This window comes from Hyla sarda, chromosome 1 (assembly GCF_029499605.1).
Source record: "Hyla sarda isolate aHylSar1 chromosome 1, aHylSar1.hap1, whole genome shotgun sequence".
Taxonomy (NCBI): Eukaryota; Metazoa; Chordata; class Amphibia; order Anura; family Hylidae; genus Hyla; species Hyla sarda.
Window position 1 is genome coordinate 376,448,237 of NC_079189.1, and position 21,190 is coordinate 376,469,426.

Consider the following 21,190-nt stretch of genomic DNA (forward strand, 5'->3'; position numbering starts at 1 on the left):
TTAATGATTGATATTGATGACATGTTCTCAGGATGTTTATCAGATTAGTGGGGTGTCGCCACCTGACATCTCTACTGTTCATTTGTGGCTCTGATGTACACAGAATAACAGAGCCAGAAGCAAACAGCTCCATTTTCTGAACAGTGGCCATTCTGGGTTAGACTGCTTTCACATCATGATTGCTTGCCGATTCCGGCTGGGGGAGGGGAAAACCAGGCACTTCCGTACCCCAGTCAGACTGGCACTGAAATCCATTCACTTTAATGAGCCGGCCGGAGTCAAACAGTGACTCCAGTCGGCTCATTTCTGTCTGTATCTGGTTTTGTGACCAGACCTAAAACTGTAGTATACAAAAACTGGGTACGGGAGCACCCAGCTTTCCCCTACCCTAGCTGGATCGGGCAATCGTAGGCTGCATCCATGATGTGAATGTAGCCCTACTGTAGCTCAGCCTTCAGTCACTTCAATATAAGAAAAGCTGCAGTAACCCAGCATGGCCACTACACAGTGGATGGTGATGTCTGCTTCAGGCAAACAGCTGATTGTTGGAGTACCTCTTGTCAGCACCCAACTGATCATATATTGATAGCCTGTTGATAGGCCATCAATATACTGTGACCAGAAAACCATTTTAAGGCTAGTGTAAATTTAGCCTTATTTGATAATCAGTTTAGTATAGAACTTCTTGCAAATACAACTAAGGGTCCTTTTAGATGGACTAACCAAAGGCAGCAAACAATCACCAATCCCAAGATCGGTACTAATTTGTAAAGCCTTCCCAGGGGTCAATCAATTGTTCGACCCATTTAAATTAATTGTTATTGGCCTCCTATCCCATGTTTAGAGATATGTGGCCAATAACAATGATTTTATTGGAGCACCAAAAGCTCAGTTAGTCAGTGAACGAGTGTTTGCCCATCACTGATGGGCCAGTTATCAGAAATAAGTATTTGTAGATTTTTATTTTGCCAGATAATCATCTCATGTAAAGGGCCTTACGTTTCTCAGTATCTCTTTTTTATTCACTAGTTTGTGTATAGTGTCTAAACTAGCACAACATTTCTCAACAGAATGAACTTTTTCCTGCTTTCTGTCGTACAACAATGCTTGACGAAATGCTGGTTCACTGTATCTTACTGACTGAAAAATCCTGGTAGTAAGGAAATTGATGAGTTATTTTGTGTTGACAGGGTATTCATGTAGGTATGGCCCAAGGCACATCTTGAGGCAACAGGATATCAAACAAAGGTGCATAACAGTCCAGAGGAGTGAGTAAAAGTTTTTAGTTTTTTTTATCAGAGGTATTTTTGGCCTTAAGAACACAGCCAGGTATCATTTTTGCATTCTTGTTTGTCTTCCTCTCCTTTCAAGAGTCATAACACAAATTTCTCCTTCCACGGAATTAAAACATGATTTCATTTTTATGTAGTGCCCTTTACAGTAAAACTGAATCTTCTTTTTATTCTATGGGTCAATACGAATACAGCAATAAAAATTATACATGTTTTTCTATTATTGCACTGCTTTTAAAAACAGTGAAGTTTTTTTGACTAAATAAGACCCCTTATCACATGGTAGTGTAACGGCCGTAAGGCCACGGGGGAAATAGCGGGAGAAAAATACAGCTTGCACCGTCTTTTTCTCCCGCTACACCTGTTGAAAAACAGCAGCGCCTGAGGGACCCCATTGACTGTAATGGAGTCCATCGGGACCTGCTCTTGCTCATTGCGCCCCATCAAAATGACACCCATCAAACTTGGGGAAAAAAAGTTTGATTTCGACAAGCTCAACTTTTGTCCTGACATAGATGCTTTACATGCCGCCAATATGACATTGAAAAGCTTCCAGCTTAAAAAGGGGTCAACTGCAATAAGAAGGATTAATAATACTATTACGAGTTATCATTTAGAATAAAAGCCTATGTACGAGGTACCAGTAAAAATAAATCCATATTCATAGAGCAGCAAACACTATTCAGGGGCTCGGATGAAGCATGGGCAATGAGTACAGACACAACAGAAAACAACATGGGGCAGGACGGATTCTACAATTAGCTGTCTAGACGGGTCCTTTTAGGCGCTGCAGTCATTAATCAAAGCGCTCCACATTGTTTCAGATTTCCCAGCAAGCACTATTATTTTTCCCTACCAAGCACTATTAAAAGATGTGCAAAATAAGAGAACAATACTTCATTTTCCAATTAGAAATATTTAAGTACATTCAATGGCAACTAAGTCCGTAGTCTGGCCTAAAGTGTACTTAGCTCCCTTCTGAAAGGATTTGTTTCCAAGATGGTATTTGGAACATGAAAAGTGAAGCCCTCATCCATCAATATATATAAAACTCAACGTGTGTGTACGTGTGTATGTATGTATGTATGTGTGTATGTATGAATGAGTGTATGTATGTATGTATGTATGTATGTGTGTATGTATGTATGTATGTGTGTATGTTCCAGCATCACGTCCAAACGGCTAAAGATATTAACATGGAACTTGGCACACATGTTACTTATATGTCAACAACAAACATAGGATAGGTGATTTAACCCTTACTCACCCCCATTTGCCAGGGGCGGGGTTTATGTTTAAAGTCCCATACAAGTCAATGGGAAATATATGTTACTGCATAACTTCCAAACGGCTGGAGATATTTCAATAATACTTGGTCACATCTTACTTATATGTCCACTTAAAATATAGGATAGTTAATTTAACCCTTAACTACCCCCATTTGTGAGGGTCTGGGTTTTTGTTTAAAGTCCCATGCAAATCAATGGGAAATGTATGTTCCCACATAAGTTCCGTACAGCTGGAGATATTTCAATACCTGGTACACATATTACAGGTCGACATAGGAGGTTGACATAGGAGGTCGAAATAGGAGGTCGGGATAGGAGGACGGGATAGGAGGTTGGGATAGGAGGTCGGGATAGGAGGATGGGATGGGAGGACGGGATAGGAGGAAGCGATAGGAGGACCGGGATAGGAGGACTGGGATAGGAGGACCGGGTTAGGAGGACCGGGATAGGAGGTCGGGATAGGAGGTCACGATAGGAGAACTGGATAGGAGGTCGGGGTAGGAGGTCGGGATAGGAGGTCGAGATAGGAGGACGGGATAGGAGGTCGTGATAGGAGGACGGGATAGGAGGTCGGGATAGGAGGATGGGATAGGAGGACTGGATATGAGGACTGGATAGGAGGACGGAATAGGAGGACAGGATAGGAGGTCGGGATAGGAGGACGGGATAGGAGGACGGTATAGGAGGTCGATATAGGAGGACTGGATAGGAGGTTCAGATATGAGGATGGGATAGGAGGTCGTGATAGGAGGTCGTGATAGGAGGTCGTGATAGGAGGACGGGATAGGAGGACGGGATAGCAGGTCGAGATATGAGGACGGGATAGGAGGTCGTGATAGGAGGATGGGATAGGAGGTTGTGATAGGAGGACGGGATAGGAGGACGGGATAGGTGGACGGGATAGGAGGTCGGGATAGGAGGATGGGATAGGAGGACGGGATAGATGGACTGGATAGGAGGACGGGATAGGAGGACAGAAAAGGAGGACGGGAAAGGAGGTCGAGATATGAGGACGGGAAAGGAGGATGGGAAAGGAGGACGGAATAGAAGGACGGGATAGGAGGACGGGATAGATGGACGGGAAAGGAGGACGGGAAAGGAGGTCGAGATAGGAGGACGGGAAAGGAGGTCGAGATATGAGGACAGGATAGGAGGACGGGATAGGAGGACTGGATAAGAGGACGGGATAGGAGGTTGGGATAGGAGGTCGGGATAGGAGGCTGGGATAGGAGGTCGGGATATGATGACGGGATAGGAGGTCGGGATATGGCAACAATATATGAGGACGAGATATGAAGTCAAAAGCTTCCTCCTTTGTTTATTTTCCTCCCCAACAAGGATTTGGAACGAAAAACCGGGCAAGGCCGGGTACTCAGCTAGTGACAAATAAATGTGTGAGTGCCACCTACACCTGACTGGTGTAGTGCCTCCATATACTGTACATGTAGCAACTGCAAAGCGTCCTTTATGCTCAATTTCTTCCGTTGAGGCCAGGATGAGCAGAACCATGAACTAGACTTAAGATTTATGATAATGGAATGAAGACAAAGGATCAGACCGGCAGACTCACCACGTTTCTCTTCTTCTTTATTTGCGTCAGCAAAGCATAGACAAATACTCACAAACTTGGGGGGTCAGGACGTACAGTGGGGGGACAAACTGGCAACAGACTCCGTTTCGCACGGACCACCGTGCTTCCTCCGGCCATGCCTTATCTTTTAAGATTTATGATGCCAAAGATCAGTGACAAAAAGGACATTAGAAACCATTTATGTCAGAGGAAAACCCTGGAAATTGCTTGTGGTATGTCCGTAGAATTTAGCGACAATAGTTTAGTTTAATTGCTGCACTACTAAAGGAGAAATGGAGCATTGCATTTGGTCGCATTGGGATTAATGTAATTTCCTTTAAAGCAGTGTTTTCCAACCAGAGTGCCTCCAGCTGTTGTAGTTCTGCAACAGCTGGAGGCACCCTGGTAGGAAAACACTGTTTTAATGAATGGATGGGCTTTTTCCTTTAGAGCCAATTATGCTTTTTGTAGCCACTCATTTAGGCTATGTTTACACCAGAATTTCCGAGGGTAATTCTGCGGGAATATTTTGTTTGGAAATTCTGCAGCAACAGAGTCCCGTGTGCACACGGCAAAAATCGCAAGCAATTGTCCTTATAATAGAGAGTCCTGAACAGGTAGTTTCCCCTACACTACTTTAATTAAACTCAAATTCCACTCAGAAAAGCAGGCAGTGGATTTTTTCACAGTTTTTCAGATCTTGAGAGGAATTTGAGTGGATCTCGTTGAATTCAGAGTTCCATTAACTTCATTGGGGCTCTGAACGAAATTCCCAAAAATTTTAAGAAACATCCTATAATTGTGCAGAATCTGGAATGTGGAATTTCCGCGGAGGAATGGCTGACACGGAAATTCCACTGTCTGAATGAGACATCGGAATCCCCATTGAAGTTAATGTGCAATAAAATTTGTGGAATGTCCGTGTGGAATTTTTCCGTGGACATTCCACTGCGTGAACAAAACCTTAAAATTACTGGATATGGTACGTGAAATTGGTTTTCTAAACCAAACACCTTCTTTTGTCTAGTGAATTTACATTTTGCACAAATTTATACTATATATTAACATTTATTTGTCATACCCTCAGTCATTTTTGTTTTGTCAGTCATGCACAATATGGATAATAAAAGCAATATTTTTATTTAACAGAGAAATTGGGTTCACATTCAAAACCACATACATACAAGGATTGGAAATCAAGATGATACATATTTATACAGTGGGGCATATTTTAGACCATGTAGATGCATCACATTTGCCACAGTTGGGCACACTTTGTGATAGGTTTGGTGCATCTTGAAGAAGTCTGTACATTTAACATTTTTCATGATGAAGTTTCATGAAGTTAATAAATACTTATATTCTACCGTATTTTTCTCCCTATAGTATTTTTCTCCCTATAGGACGCACCGGCATATAAGACGCACCCTATTTTAAAGGTGCAAAATCTAGAAAAAAAAGATTCTGCACCCAACAGTGATCTTCAACCTGCTGACCTCCAGATGCTGCAAAACTACAACTCCCAGCATGCCCGGACAGCCGTTGGCTGTCCGGGCATGCTGGGAGTTGTAGTTTTGCAACATCTGGAGGTCCGCAGGTTGAAGACCACTGGATAGGAGGTAATACTCACTTGTCCCCGCCGCTCTGGACCCGTCACCGCTGCCCTGGATGTCGCTCCATCGCTGTCGCCGCGTCCCCGTGGTGTCCCCGATGCTCCGGATGTCTTCTTCCCCAGGATCCACGCTCTCCGTCGCCGTCATCACGTCGCTACGCACGCCGCTCCTATTGGATGACGGGACGGTGTGTGCGATGACGTGATGACGTCGAAGGAGAGCGCCGGCCATGCAGGGGATCCCGGCATGGAGCAGACACCGAGGAGGCAGGTTAGGTCCCTCTCTGTGTCCTGTAAGCTGTTCAGGATGCCGCGATTTCACCGCGCCGGTCCCGAACAGCCTGACTGAACAGCCGGGTTAGTGTTATTTTCGCTTCAGACGCGGCGTTTAGCTTTGATCGCCGCGTCTGAAGGGTTAATACAGGGCATCACCGCGATCGGTGATGTCCTGTATTAGTCACGGGTCCTGGCCATTGATGGCCCCTGTTTTGGGGAAGAAAAAGAGCGTCTTATACGGCAAAAAATACGGTATATATATTTTTTTGCTTGGTTTAAAAGTACAGGCAATGCATTTTTGAACAGATACAGTCCCTTTGTCAGAAAGTGCATGCATAAAATTAGTTACAGATAGTTTAACATATGACATAACTGGGTCATAGGTCACAAAGTCTATTTGCTGTATCACTTCATAAAATACACAATAATTCATTAAAATGCTTTATAAAGTATTTCCTTTAGAACAGGTATAAATTACAACAAGTGTCATAGATAAATTAGGTGAAAAAATGCATAAGACATAGTCAATATTAGAAACAAATACACAGCCCCCACGAGCTAAGGAATGCCGATGATGATAAATGCAAATAGAACCACTAGACTGAAGCTAACAGCAGAATACAAACAAGATATAATGTGCAAAAATATAGAATATAAAACATAGAACATTTATAACCATGAATATAAAAATCAGTGAGGTTATTGTATCCAATAGGTCCAAAAAGGATATGGACGGAGTCCACAGGAATATATATATGTAAAAAAAGAAACCATACATAAGATGAATCGGTCTAAGTGAAGAATGTCAAGGGAAATCTTGTGACCTTGTCTCACATACAAAGATCGGGGTGTAGAGGGCAGAGCCTTGGAGTGGTCATGGTTCACAGTTAGGCTGGCCAAAGAGATTCCTGAGGGTATTGGTGGAGATGTCCGTCGGCGCACACCTGTTCTAGTGTCAGGTGGGTTGGTAAATAAGGTGCCCTCATAGTGAGGTGCAGAAAGCACGGTAACAAACTTGGATGATAAAAAATAACATTTCTTTATGTAAATAAAGTCTCATTACTGAAGTCAATGGAAGACCAGTCTTTCACAATATTCAAGGCATAAAACTGGTTTATAAAATTCCAAGAATTGACTGTTAGTGGCTAAAATAAGGCAATGCCCTAAGAGTCTCTTGTACTCTTGTAGATGATATACTAATCCTAGACATTATGTGCTGTGTAAATGTGAATGGTGCTTGGCTCCCAGAAGACTACTCAACACAGATATTTAGCTTCAATTCCTTCTGTAAGGTGCAGGATTCTTTACAATGTTGCGACACAAGTTATTAGGCCCAGTCTGAGTCCCTAAAGGGGCCCTAGAGTAGCTATGTGGTCCACTGTACAACTTCTTCCCACAATACTTATGATGCTGATCTTCTCCTTACTTAAAGAAGCCACAATGACGCTGGTCCCTAGGAATGGAGGTCTTAATGACATTGGTCTTCTTCTTAGTTAAGAAGCCGCAATGACACTGGTCCCTCTGGAATAGAGGCCACAAAGATGCTGGTCCCCTCCTGAATGTAGGCCTTGTAAGACAGGATAGCAACACTGTGATAACAGATAAGGTTGCCATAAAGGGTAATGTAGGTCAGTGTAGCCCTAAACTACTGTCCCTACCTGCTGGGTCCCTACCTGCCTTAAACAGTAGCCCCAACTGAGTGATGGTCCCTACACTAACTAAGTGCTTGGGGAGTAAGAAATGGTCAAACAAGAACTAGGAGGAATATGCAATACAGTATCAGAACCAGAGACAAAATATTAACAAGCAGAGGTCAAACCAGGAGAAGCAGAGTCAGATCTCAATACAGCAGGCAGAGGGCCGAGTCAAGTTACAAGTTAAAGGGGTACTCCGGCGCTTAAACATCTTATCCCCTATCCAAAGGGGGATAAGATGCCTGATCGCGGGGGTCCCGCCGCTGGGGACCCCCATGATCTTGCATGCAGCACCCCAGTTAAAATCAGTCCCCGGAGCATGTTCGCTCCCGGTCTGATTATTGGCAACCACAGGGCCGGCGGCGTGTAACGTCACATGGATAGGGAATAAGATGCCTAAGCGCCGGAGTACCCCTTTAATAGTCATGGTCAGGCAACAGTAATATCACAGTGTATCCAGGGGTGAGGATGGGTAAGTATCTGACAAAGGGGCTGTATGTAGCTATTCTGTCATTCCCTCATTACTGTGGAGGTTGCAAAACTACATTTTTACCTGGAAAATAGAAACTTTTCTGCATTCTGGTCATGTGTCATGGAAATATTTATGTGTATTAACATCCATTCATTGTAGCTGTCATAGATCGCACACACCTTCTTGTTCTGTGTACACATTAATATTGATGGAATCATGGAAGGTTTGGAATTCATTGGTAAAGCTTCTATTAAATGCCAGATAAAGTTCCTTTAAATCCTCCCAAATGAGCCTATTGAAGAATGAATTTTACTGAAATAAAAACCTATTATATGTGAAACTTGGAAGGGGATCATCACAGTCAATTGTAGCATTCAATGTGGTGAGAGGTACATGGGTTTTATAAGATTATTATAACCTTTTCTTTCCTTGTGTTATGCTGTGGAAAGGTGATTTCAACATATTTATCAAAATATTATTAGTGGCATGACTCATGTTCCTGCCTGAGAAAACCAGACTGTGTGATTGTCATATACCTCTATGTCTACATAACCTGTATCATGTACAAGAGGGAAATTGTTTAACTGAAACCACAAAAGTCTATGTAGAATGCCAACACCAAAACCACATCCTGTAGGTAACACAATATTTCCAAGTGAAACAAGAAGTGCTGTATATATATATATATATATATATATATATATATATGTGGCAAATGTGGATGGGTGTGTTTTTCACTTTTCATGTTGTATGGAAATGACTCACAAGAAGGTGAAGAAGGTGATGGTGTATAGTATTTTGGTAGACTGAGGACTTTCCAGCTGGCTACCCTATGTAATTAAATATCTCCATATTAAAACACCTATATGTATAGTTATGATGTGTGTAAAATAACAACCTATTTCATAGACATTCATGAAAATGAAAGCAGCAAGCTGATTGGTTGCTATGGGCAACTGGGCAAGTTTTCCTCTGCACAGGTTTTGATAAATCTCCCTCTATATGTGAAGGGGGAGGGGGGGACTCCTGAATGACACATGCTGAGAGTTGTAGTCCCTGTTATGTGTGTGTATGCTAGTGTTTACAAACCAGTGTGCCTCCAGCTGTTGCAAAACTACAACTCCCAGTATGCCCTCACAGACTTTGGGCATGCTGAGAGTTGTAGATTTGCAACAGCTGGAGGTACACTGGTTGGGGAACACTGTTCTAGCCTATTCAGCATACACATCATGTTACACCAGTGTTTTCCAACCAGTGTGCCTCCAGCTGTTGCAAAACTACAACTCCTAGCATGCCCAAAGGCTGTCAGGGCATGCTGGGAGTTGTAGTTTTGCAACACCTGGAGGCACCCTGGTTGGGAAACACTGGTGTATGCCCTACAGAGGTGTGGTGAACTACAACCCCCAGGAGACTACAGAGGCAGCATGCTGGTGTTATACCACAGACTGAAGACTCCTGAATGACACATGCTGAGAGTTATAGTCCCTTTTGTGTGTGTGTGTGTGTGTGTGTGTATGCCAGTGTATCCCAACCAGGGCTGATTATATTAGTGTTCTGTGTATAAGGGGGCTGATCCGGGAAAATAGTGGGATGGTTAAAGGGCGGAGCAAACAAACAAAAAAAAGGAGCCGCCCCAAACCAGCAAGGCATGTGGCATGCTGGGATTTGTAGTTTTCAGCACAGCAAGAAACAGGAAATAGAAGCAAATGTAGGAAAACAAAGTGGGGGATAAAAAGACAACAAAGAACGGAGTAGCCTAAACAACAAGAATAGAAATGAAACAAAACAAATAGGGTAAGTCAAAAACGGAAAAACACGTTGACCACCGGAGTACCACTTTAAGTAAAACCCCACCAGTGTAATACATCTTGGTGTATCTTTGGCTGCCCCATGCTCCTCAGTAAAGTCAGCACAAGCTCAAAACTGGTGTAAAATTTAGCTAGAGCTTCCCCCTATGGGCAGACATAAGTTTTAGTGAATCTGCTAGGCATGTGAGGCCCTGCTTCCTTTTTACTAATTACCACCCAATTTTTAAAGATTGAAGAAGACAGCCTGAAAGAGTACCTGTCATATATGTCAGTTAATACCTAATCCTGATCTTGTACATATATTTTTATGTGACTAGCACAAATATTTCTCTCACTATATCTGTTGATCACTTGGTTTGTCATTCTGTGCTTTGGAGGGGGCGTGTCCTCATTCTGCATAAACTCATTTTCCTCCCTGAGTCTGCTGTGCTTTGCTGGGTCTATTCATCCAATCACTGCAGGCTGCTCTGTAACACCATCCTCTCTGTTTTCATGCTGCATTCTGATAGGACAGGAGTGAGCACAGAGAAGTGCTAGTTTTACCAAGATTTACAACATATAAACAGTTTTTTTAATTCTGACAATGCCCATTTAAAATCCCCAAAAGGAGCTTTCTTCCCTCACAAAACAGGTTTAAATGTATGATAAAACACCATCCAACCAAAGTGTTGAAAATTTTTAATAAACCTTGGTTCGGGCAACATAAATCTTTTGACAGAATCCCTTTAAAGGGGGGCCAGAGCCACTTAAACCTAGAGCTGGCCCTGCTGGCGATTATTTCGATTTTAAGACCTAAATAATATGTATACTTTTCTAGTGTTCTCAGATTACTCTTTGTTCCGTGCTGTACCAGTTATCGAAAGCCTTTTAAAAGAATTGACAGATTCAAATGACAAGTCCTGGGCAGTGCTGTAACCACAAATCACCTACTATCGATTTCTTTTCAGTTTACATTGACTGAATACTTTTCAGTTTGTCAACAGATTGACAAGCCTGAGGTAACATTTTTTTGTTGGACCAGTGCAATTGTGAATGTATGTGATTGTGTCTTTCTTCTCGTCACCTCTTGGGGGTAGGTTTGTAAGGTCATTTTCTAATTTTCTTCTTTTTGACCTTGGCAAATTGATTTGCCTCCTGTAATAACTGTAACACTGATGTTCTTCAACTAAGTCATTCTCTTCATCTTTACTTAGTTTTTTGTTGGGCTGAGAGATGCTTAAAGGGGTACTCCACCCCAAGACATGTTTGGATAGGGGATAGAATATCTAGGGGCAGAGTACCTCTTTAAGGCCATGAAATGATATGCTTCTTGCCTTCCATGTGAAGAGTCCAATTATACATTAAAAATAACAGGTCAATTGAAACTGCTACTGTTAGGGCATCTTTCCCGATAGTAAAGGAAGCATTCAGAAATTAGCTATTTCTCATAGAATTTACATATTCCAAGTTGTCATGAGGTGTAGACCAAGGGTTGTAACTAGAAGTCATAGGGCCCCTTATCGGGGAATGGGACCTTCAACTTTGACAGTTGACTGATCTCTAGCAATGCAAACAGCAGCATAGCCAGTTTAACTCAATTCATTTTTACATGTGATACCTCTAAGGCAGGTAATGCATAGCAAGACATCACCTAGCCCTAGCCTAAAGCTGGGTTTGGATAGTGTTTCTTTTATACCAGGTAAAACATCCACAGAAATGTCTGCAGTTATCTATGTCTGAATAGTTTTAATCCATGGCATTTTTGTTTCGATAATGTTGAAAGTTGTATTGAAAAGCCTGCTCATGTCAATGAAAAAATGTATGCCATAAAAAAGTCATGTCTATAAAAAAATATATGCCATAAAGTTACACCTTGTGCTGTGTTTTGGAAAAAAAATAAAAATAAACACAGACTGTACAAGGCCGATCATACCCTGTGGCCCTGATGTACTAATAATGGTGTTTTGTAACTTTTGGTTGGTTACATTTATTTTTTCGTAATTAATTTTTTTGGTTAGAAAAAGTGTTTATATTGTTGGTGCATAGGTTTTTTTTTGTGCATTGTAACAAGAATAGCTGACTGAGCACATTTCTTGCCACTTGCCAGTGTGGGAACTGGGCATTATGACATAAACAGAGTTTCTAAATTATTTTTCACAGCAGAAAAAACAAAAAGACAAAAGGAAAAATTACAATGTAACATAATGCTAATTCAGAATTCCACTTTGAAAACTGTACAATACAACTAAGAGTACAAAAAAACTGTAATAGTAAAAAGCAGAGATTATGTTTTTACATTTATACAATTGACAGTTATTTATTCCTAAATAATATATAATAAATACCAATTTATTTTGCTGTTATGAATCCATCCAAAATGTAAGACCTTTCTATAAAAGTTTTTTTCTACATTAATGCTTTTTTTAGAAGGTGGTTAGAAAAGTTTATAGCTTTCTCCTATTTTGTTAGGTGGATTCTTTAGCCTCCGAGCGCTACACTTCATCAGCTCCTATTCCGTGACCCGGCTACCCGTTACTGGACTCCTGGACCTGACTGTCTCTGCCCTGCGGTGAGTGCACCTACATGTTTCTTGTGTGTTTCATTTGATGTTTCACATCTGTGTACGTGCACCCCGCAGGAGACTTTGACCGGAGGTCACCGAGAACCTTGCTGCGCATATTGATAGGTGATATAGCCCCTTGTGTGCTCTCCCCACTTTCTTGTCTTCGTTCTGGACATTTATCAATGTTTGCTTATTTATTCCTTTTTTTTATTTTATTTTATTTTTTTTGCTTATGTGCGACTTATTTATCAAAAAACAATTTTTTTGCTTATGTGCGACTTATTTATCAACTGGTCGCACAAAAAATAGAGTAGTCGCACATGCAACTTTTTTGCGACAATTTTAAGCAAAAAAATAAATAAATGCTTTGATAAATGTCCCCCATAGAGTCCCCATGGAGCATGCCACAATTTTGACAAAATTCAAACAGAAGTCTAGTGAAAATAACTTAGTATGGCTTAGTATGAAACTGGAGGCATATAGAGGTAGACTAGAAGCCCCAAACATCCCCTATAAAAGTCAAATTATTCTTACTTTGTACAAAAACTGTGTTGCACTACGGCTGGAGAATTTATCATTTGTGACTTTTTCACAACTTTTTATCAGTTTCTATTGGGTGGAATTTATCATATCGTCGACCAATTTATGATGAATTTGCAGTTTTTTTCATTGCAAATTTTGACCTGTGATTTGTACACCATCTATTGAGTGAAGTGGAGTTGTGCAAAAATGTTGAGACTTTTAAAAAGTGATATATGATACATTTGGCTAAAAACTCACTACAGTTAAAGGGGTATTCCAGGCCAAAACTTTTTTTTTTATATATCAAATGGCTCCGGAAAGTTAAACAGATTTGTAAATTACTTCTATAAAAAAAATCTTAATCCTTCCAATAGTTATTAGCTTCTGAAGTTGAGTTGCTGTTTTCTGTCTAACTGCTTTCTGATGACTCACGTCCCGGGAGCTGTCCAGCTCCTATGGGGATATTCTCCCATCATGCACAGCTCCCGGGACGTGACATCATCATTGAGCAGTTAGACAGAAAACTTCAGAAGCTAATAACTATTGGAAGGATTAAGATTATTTAATAGAAGTAATTTACAAATCTGTTTAACTTTCCGGTGCCAATTGATATATAAAAGTTTTTGCCTGGAATACCCCTTTAAACCACATCTCTTTTATACTGAAGCCACAGTCCTTTGTTGGAAGAGGTGCAAAAGTGACTAAAACACAAAAAAGTTGAAAATTGTTAAACAAAATAGGCATTTGCAAAATTTGGGACACATTCAAACTAAAGCCATGTTTACATCGCCGAAAATATGTGGAATGTCTGCCCAGAAAACACAGAGCGCTAGGATCGCTCTGAAATGTGCTGTCAAATAGATGGCAATGCATTTATAGACAAGTCTATTCTTTCTGCAGATGCCAGAATCAGGATTTCCGCAATTCCACCATGTGCACATTAAAATAAATGGGACTCTGATTCAGTATAATTTACAAGTGGAATATTTCTGCGGAAATCCACCATGTGTACATAGGCTAAGTAGTAATTGTGCAGCTTTACCATGACCAGTCTTATAGAAGGAACTTTTCTTTATAGGGACAGGGAGATTCATCAAGACTTGTGCTGAGGAAAAGTTGACCAGTTGCCCATAGAAACCAATCAGATCACTTCTTTAAGTTTTGAAGAGACCTTTGAAAATGAAATAAATAATCTGATTGGTTGCTATGGGCAACTGGGCAACTTTCCTTCAGCACAGTTTTTGATGAATTTCCCTCACTTTCTCTAAAACGAGTCTATGGAAACCACATACAAAAAAATACAGTAGAATAACACACACTACCAGCAATAAGGATGACTGTGGTTTATAAAATGCAGAATGGCCTAAAAGCCACCATAAAATCACTTCAATGTAACAACGGAACCGACCAATGTGATATACAGTGCAGTCCAGCTGTGGAAAATACTGGACTAGAAAAAAGTCATGAAAACTAAACTAGATTGGCACGGAGACCACCACCCCCCATGAGTGGTTTGTGTTACGGAAACATTCTTACCATCAGTAGTTTACTTTGACATGACCAAAATGTTTTCGAATCTTGTCACTGCAAAGAATATTCAGAATAAAGCACGAGTAATTGAAGCAGAAAATGTTACGTCTGTGAAAAAGACGATTTTGCGTGGAATATAACATAATGAAGGAGGAGGAGTGGTACAATGGTGTGGGAGGGACAAATCATCCCTTTTTTGAATCCCATAGCAGCATACCATAGCCATCTATGGGATCTCTCCTATAAAAAGCCGTGCACCATGCCCAAGAAACGCCCAGCCAAGAAAACGACTGTAGATCTGGATGTCCTAATAATGGAGGTATGTGTAATATATATCTTTCATAACTTTTTTCAACCTCTTTAGTTACCATATGCTCCTAATGTTTGTTTGAGCACATGTTCAAAATAGTGAGCCCTCAGCAAACATTAGTCCCCGCTTGGTTGTGTTGCCAAGTCACTGGGCATGCTGGGTGTTTTAGTCACTGGGCATGTTGGATGTTCCATTCACTGGGCATGCTGGATGTTCTAGTCACTGGGCATGCTGGGTGTTCTAGTCAATGGGTATGCTGGGTGTTGTTGTGCTTCCACAGCATACACACCATTTTTGGGGTAATGTTTGCATTTACTTTTTTCCAGGTCTAGTTTTGCCCACTATCGTGAGTCAAGACTCATCCATACCACAGCAACTGCATGGAAATCCAGAATGCATGCAGTTTAGGGTCAGCTGCAGAGGTATGGGCTGCATCAAGGCATACTGGATGTTTCATTTAGTCAGTGCAATTCCCAGCAACCTTTGACACGGCTTGTGGCTTTGCAGCTGTCCCAAAACTACAACTCTCTTAAATTCATATACACGTACCTTCTAAGCTCATCATAAAGTTCACCGACGTGGCCACGGGAATCACGAAGGCTATTGATTGGGTGCATCCAGTACCTCCTACGCCTGGTGTGACTCCATATACAAAAGAGCAGAATAATTTAAAGATAAAAAAAAAGCCAAAGTCTGCACATTAACACATTAACTTAATACATATGCAACACTTGCTTACCATACAGCGCCTGCAACAATGGATTAACCATGAGACGCAGTTGCGGTGGGTGTAGGGTGATGCGCAGTTCCACCACGGCAGAGGTGCCTACATCATGAGGAGCTCCAATGTTTTCAGGTTGGGTTTTTTTGCACTTTTTTAGGGTAAAATAACACGAGAATGTGTTATGTGCTTCTGGTTTGCAGACAAAATGGCTGCCGAGTAAAAAATGGGTGGAGAATGGGTGTCATCCCTTTTTCATGGGCTGGCTTTTCTCAACTTTTCACGTGGAATTTCGAGTGAAAACTATGTCGGGCGGAAACATTTTTTAACATTGACTTCTATGGAATTCTGCTCTCGGATTCAGCTTGAAGAATAAAGCGCAAAGAATTTCCGCATGCAGATTCCACCTCAAATTAAAGCCCAATAGACTTCTATGGCATTCCGCACTCCCATTCACACTTCTGAATTTCCTCATGTGGATTCCGCACCAATTCAGCACAAGCCAGAAACCACTCAAATGAATGCGGAAGCGGAATTGGTGCGGATGTGCAGAAATTCTGCAGTATGAATAGACCCATAGGGTATGTTCACACGAATGGATCCCCAGCACGTATTATGCTGTGGATCCACCGCTGAAGGACCGCTGTATGCTGCCTTTACAGGTGCCTGCTCGGAGTGGCAATATGCCGCTACTAGCAGAATCACTGAAGCAATGTGCGAGTCGCTGCGCATGCGCGGTGTACTCGCACACATCATGGCCACTCCACCAGCTCTATGAGCTAGGCCAAGAACTGCAGTGATGTGCGAGTATACTGCGCATGCGCACGGCAACTCGCACATCGCAGTGTGTCTGCTCGTAGCGGCAGATTGCCGCTGGGAGCAGACACCTGTAAAGGCAGCATACAGCGGTCCTTCAGCAGCGGATCCGCAGCGTAATACATGCTGGGGATCCGCTCGTGTGAACGTACCCTTAGGCTGGGTTCACACTGTGGAATGTTTGGGCAGAATTTCTGTTGGAGATCAAGCCGGCGGCACTAGGACCGCTCGGACTGCATTGCCGTGCCCATAGATGTCAATGCATTTCTAAGCAGAACTCCCAAAAGATCCATCCAGAAATGCATTGCCATCTATGGGGATGGCAACGCAGTCCGCAGTCCTAGTGCCGCTGGCTCCATCTCCAGCAGAAATTCTGCCGGAGATTTTGCAGTGTGAGCACGCTGCGAGTCACGCTACCATTGATTTAAATGGGTCCGTGGACAGTCCACAAATCTGACACTATTGTGGACTGTCTGTGAACCCATTCAAATCAATGGTAGCGTAATTCACAGCAGGTTTCCTGCAGCGTGAAACCCGCTGCTAGTAATAGCGTGTGAACACACCCTAAGGCTAGGTTCAGTCTACGGAATTTCTGCCTTCAATTCTGCTTGGAAATTGCAGGCAGAAATTCCGGTTGCTAAAATGTACAAGCTAGTGAATGGGTTTTTTGTTCACCAATTCACACTTTGGAATTTTTGAAGCGGAATTTGTGAATGGAAAATCTGCTGTAGGCTGGGTTCACACTACGTTTTTGCCATACTGTTTTCAATCCGTTTTTCGAAAGAAAACCGTATGGCAAATGCGCATGTGCAAAGTAAAAACGTATACGTTTTTCCTGTATGGAACCGTATACATGTGCGTTTCCCATTGACGTCCATGTAAAAAAAAAAACGTATGTGGTTGCAGTACGGTTTTTAAACCGGAGTCAAAACCGTGGTTGACCACGATTTTGTATCCGGTTTAAAAACCGTACTGAAACCGCATACGTTTTTTTTAACATGGACGTCAATGGGAAACGCACATGTATACAGTTCCATATGGGAAAAACGTATACGTTTTTACTTTGCACATGCGCATTTGAATCCTAAAGTCCCCACCCAAGACCCCTCCGATTAAAAATGGACAAAATTTTCAAAAACGTATGGATTTTTTTTCTATAAAAACTGACGGAACTGTATGCACTTTTAAAAACAGTATACTGTTTAAAAACGCATACGGTTTACTTTTTTCCCATACTGTTCCATCCGTTTTATTTCTTTAGAAAAACAGATTGAAAACAGTATGGCAAGAACGTAGTGTGAACCCAGCCTTACATTATCCGCCTGAAGAATGGTGGTCTATTTGGGACTGCAATGCAGTCTATTTGGGACTGCATTGCAGTCTATTTGGGACTGCAATGTCCGTACGGTCCTAGCGCCAACTGATTCCACCACACTTGGAATCTCTAGATGGAAATTTTTCCGTCTGGAGATTCCGCAGTCTGAACCTACCTAAGGGTCTATTCACATGGCAGAATTTCCGCTTGCGGTATTCTGCCTCAAATTAAAGCCCATAGACTTCTATAGGATTCCGCACTCCCATTCACACTTCTGAATTTCCATTTGCAGAAATTCAGAAGTGTGAATGGGAGTGCGGAATCCCATAGAAGTCTTTGGGATTTAATTTGAGGCGGAATTCCGCAAGTGTAAGTTCTGCAGTGTGAATAGACCCTTAGGGGTCCCTTCAAGAAGATCTGATAACTGAGAAAAGTAACTCCATATGATAAATATATAAAGGAAAAGGAAAAGCCCAGGCATAACATCAAACAGAAAAGAATATGTGAATGGGAATTGTTCTTCTTGTTCCATCGGTAAACACAGAGCTGGCCGATGATATTTGCGCTTGCTTGTTTATACAGCGCATACTAATCACTTAATCAAACCCTGCAATGTTGATCCAGACTAATTCTAAATCTCAACAGCTTGTCCTCCCTTTATTAGTGGATAAGTGGGATATAGGACAAGAGATCTGTCACCATGACCCATATATAGATAGATGAGGTTTCTAGTGGCTTCCTCCTCCACCACCCTGCTGAGAAAAAAGAAGAAAAAGAAAAAATCTACCCAAAATAAACAGGCTACACGGTGTTGTAAATTCCCAGCTGAAAGGCTCAAAGGCATGGGCTGGATGACTGTCATGTCTGCGTTGCCTGAGAACAGATTACTTTGTCTTTTTCATTCAGAGAGTGCCTGAGGCAAGACACCTTTCTACATTCGCAATGTAAATTTCCTGGCACCTTCTGTTCTAAACCAATGAATGCACAATGGGTGTGACACCTAAAGAAAAGTGGCAGGGTTTGTAATAGGTGCTGTAACTCCCAACTAATAAGCAGAAACCACTAGAAGGACAGGAAGAAGAGCTATTGAATAACAAGTGTGGAATATAACCATCACTCCTTGTTAGGTCAACCGCGTCCTACACAATGACAAGGAGGACACGTTGACTTGAGCAAATATTTCTCTGGCTTTTTAGCCGGCGGCGTGTCATCACCTGCGATTTACCATCCCGACATATTGTGGGCTAATTGGAGTGATACTTCCTACCTTCTGTTCAAACATCTCTTTCTCTGCTGAGGACATGGAAATGAGATGAGCAGGCCTATTTTATAACCTTTTACCTAACGATGACAGGTCTTTTATCTGCCGTCTACCTTTCATCACGGCAGCATCATTGTTGTTTTTGTCACCTAATTTAACTAGTGCTCGATTGTTTGCCTCTTCAGAGGCGTCAGAATGATGTTTATTTATTGATGCCTCTTTGGTAAGGCTCAGCCAAGGCTTATTATGATATTCATACTGTCTGTGACAGTGCCGCCGTTTCTCATGCATTTTTATTAACGCTTAAGAATTACGTAGACAATTTCTATATAGAGCTCCCATCTCCAATCTTGTTGAATATGTATGTATGCAATAACTTAGCCATTAAAAGCATTTCTCAGGCTCACATTATTTCATCATTTGTCTTTAGTCTTATAGCCAAATAATAATTTTAGTATGTAAACACTGACTTGCAAACCTACTTGCCATTGACATTCAGTTATTTTATTAAAGGGGTACTCCGGCCCTAATACATCTTATTCCCTATCCAAAGGATAGGGGATAAGATATATGACTGTGGGGGTCCGGCCGCTTGGGACCTCCGCAATCTGTCATTGTGCACTCACCTTTGTAAACTCTCTGCAGTGCTGGAGGCTCTGAGTTTGTAGCGTGACGACCACGGGCCGGAGTATCGTAACTCCGCCCCCGTGTGATGTCACGCTCGGCCCCCTCAATGCAAGTCTATGGGAGGGGGTATGATGGCCATCATGCCCCCCTCCCATAGACTTGCATTCAGGGGGTTGGGCATAATGTCACACGGGGCAGAGTCGTGACGTCATGATACTCCAGCCCCGTGGTCATCACGCTACACACTCAGAGCCTCTAGCACTGCAGAGAGTTCACAAAGGTGAGTGCGCAATAACAGATTGCGGGGGTCCCCAGCGGCCGGACCCCCCGCGATCATACATCTTATCTAGAGATGAGCTAATCAAAGCTGACGAACCCGAATTCGTAATGAATTTGATGAAATATTCAATTCGCAAGGAATGCAAATATCGTTTCGATTCTATTGTGAAAAATTGCTTCATTATACACCATTTACTGCAGTCCAGGCTCCAGGGCATCTAAAATGGTGGCTCCACATGTCAGTACATGGGGCAAGGAACGATGGGAAGGCAAGGCAGGAAGGGAATTCGGCGGGATGACCCTGAATAACATGCAGGATGCAGCCTATCAGCAGCCAGTCACCCTGTGTAACACACACACAGCGATGTCTGTCCTATCTCTATGTAGTGTAATGAATGATATGACGAACCGCAAAATGGCTGCCGAATATATAGGGCTGTGATGTCACAACCCTATATATTCGGCAGCCATTTTTCGGCTCGTGATAGCATTCATTACACTGCATACAGATAGACGGACATCGCTGTGTGTGTGTTACACAGAAAAGCTCATTTCAGCAGCATTTCACATCCTAGTCACATCAACGTTCTGGTGGACAGAGAGCAGTGTTTTTTTCACTGAAAATGATTTTTACTGCAGCCATTAACCTCCCAGTCACTTTTTTCAGCATTGTATTACAGAGAGGGGCAGATAGCTGTGTGTTGCCCAGTGGCGGATCCAGGGGGGAGCAACGGGGTAATTGCCCCCCAACCCCCCCCCCCCCCCCGAGATTGCTGTCCCCCGCCCCCTAGAATGGTGGAGCCGAAGCTGTAAGCTTCCGCTCCACCATTCACTAACCTAGGCAGTCTCACACGCTGTGAGTACACAGCGTGTGAGCTGCGGGGACGCGATCCTCTGCAGGCCGGCGCGATGACATCACATCATCGCGCCGGCGCCCGGAAATCCCGTCCCCGCGGCCAGCATACAGTAAGTAAGAAGAGTATGCTCAGGGCCCAGGGGATTTGGAATATGTGCCACTGTTAAGGGCACTGTATCGGAGGGGGATGGGGATTTAAAAACTTAGGGGGGGGAGAGAAAGGGGAATTTTTAATGTGAGGTGCTGCAGGGCAAAGCACTGGGGCACTATATGTTAAGAGCACATTACAGGGGGGGCCCCTGTGCTGTGCCCCTCACATATAATGCCCCCTGTGCTGTGCCCAAACATATAAATTATATGTGTGGGGGGCACAGCACAGGGGGCATTATATGTGTGGG

General features: G+C 42.5%; 1 long non-coding RNA gene across 1 annotated transcript in view; it reads left to right on the forward strand.

The window, feature by feature from the left end:
- Positions 1–9,570: 9,570 nt before the first annotated feature.
- Positions 9,571–21,190, forward strand: part of LOC130275592 (uncharacterized) — a 60,294-nt gene continuing 48,674 nt past the window's right edge. Inside the window, exons 1-2 of the long non-coding RNA XR_008844834.1 lie at positions 9,571–9,999; positions 12,462–12,561. This is a non-coding gene — a long non-coding RNA (uncharacterized LOC130275592). The remainder of the gene's footprint in view (positions 10,000–12,461; positions 12,562–21,190) is intronic.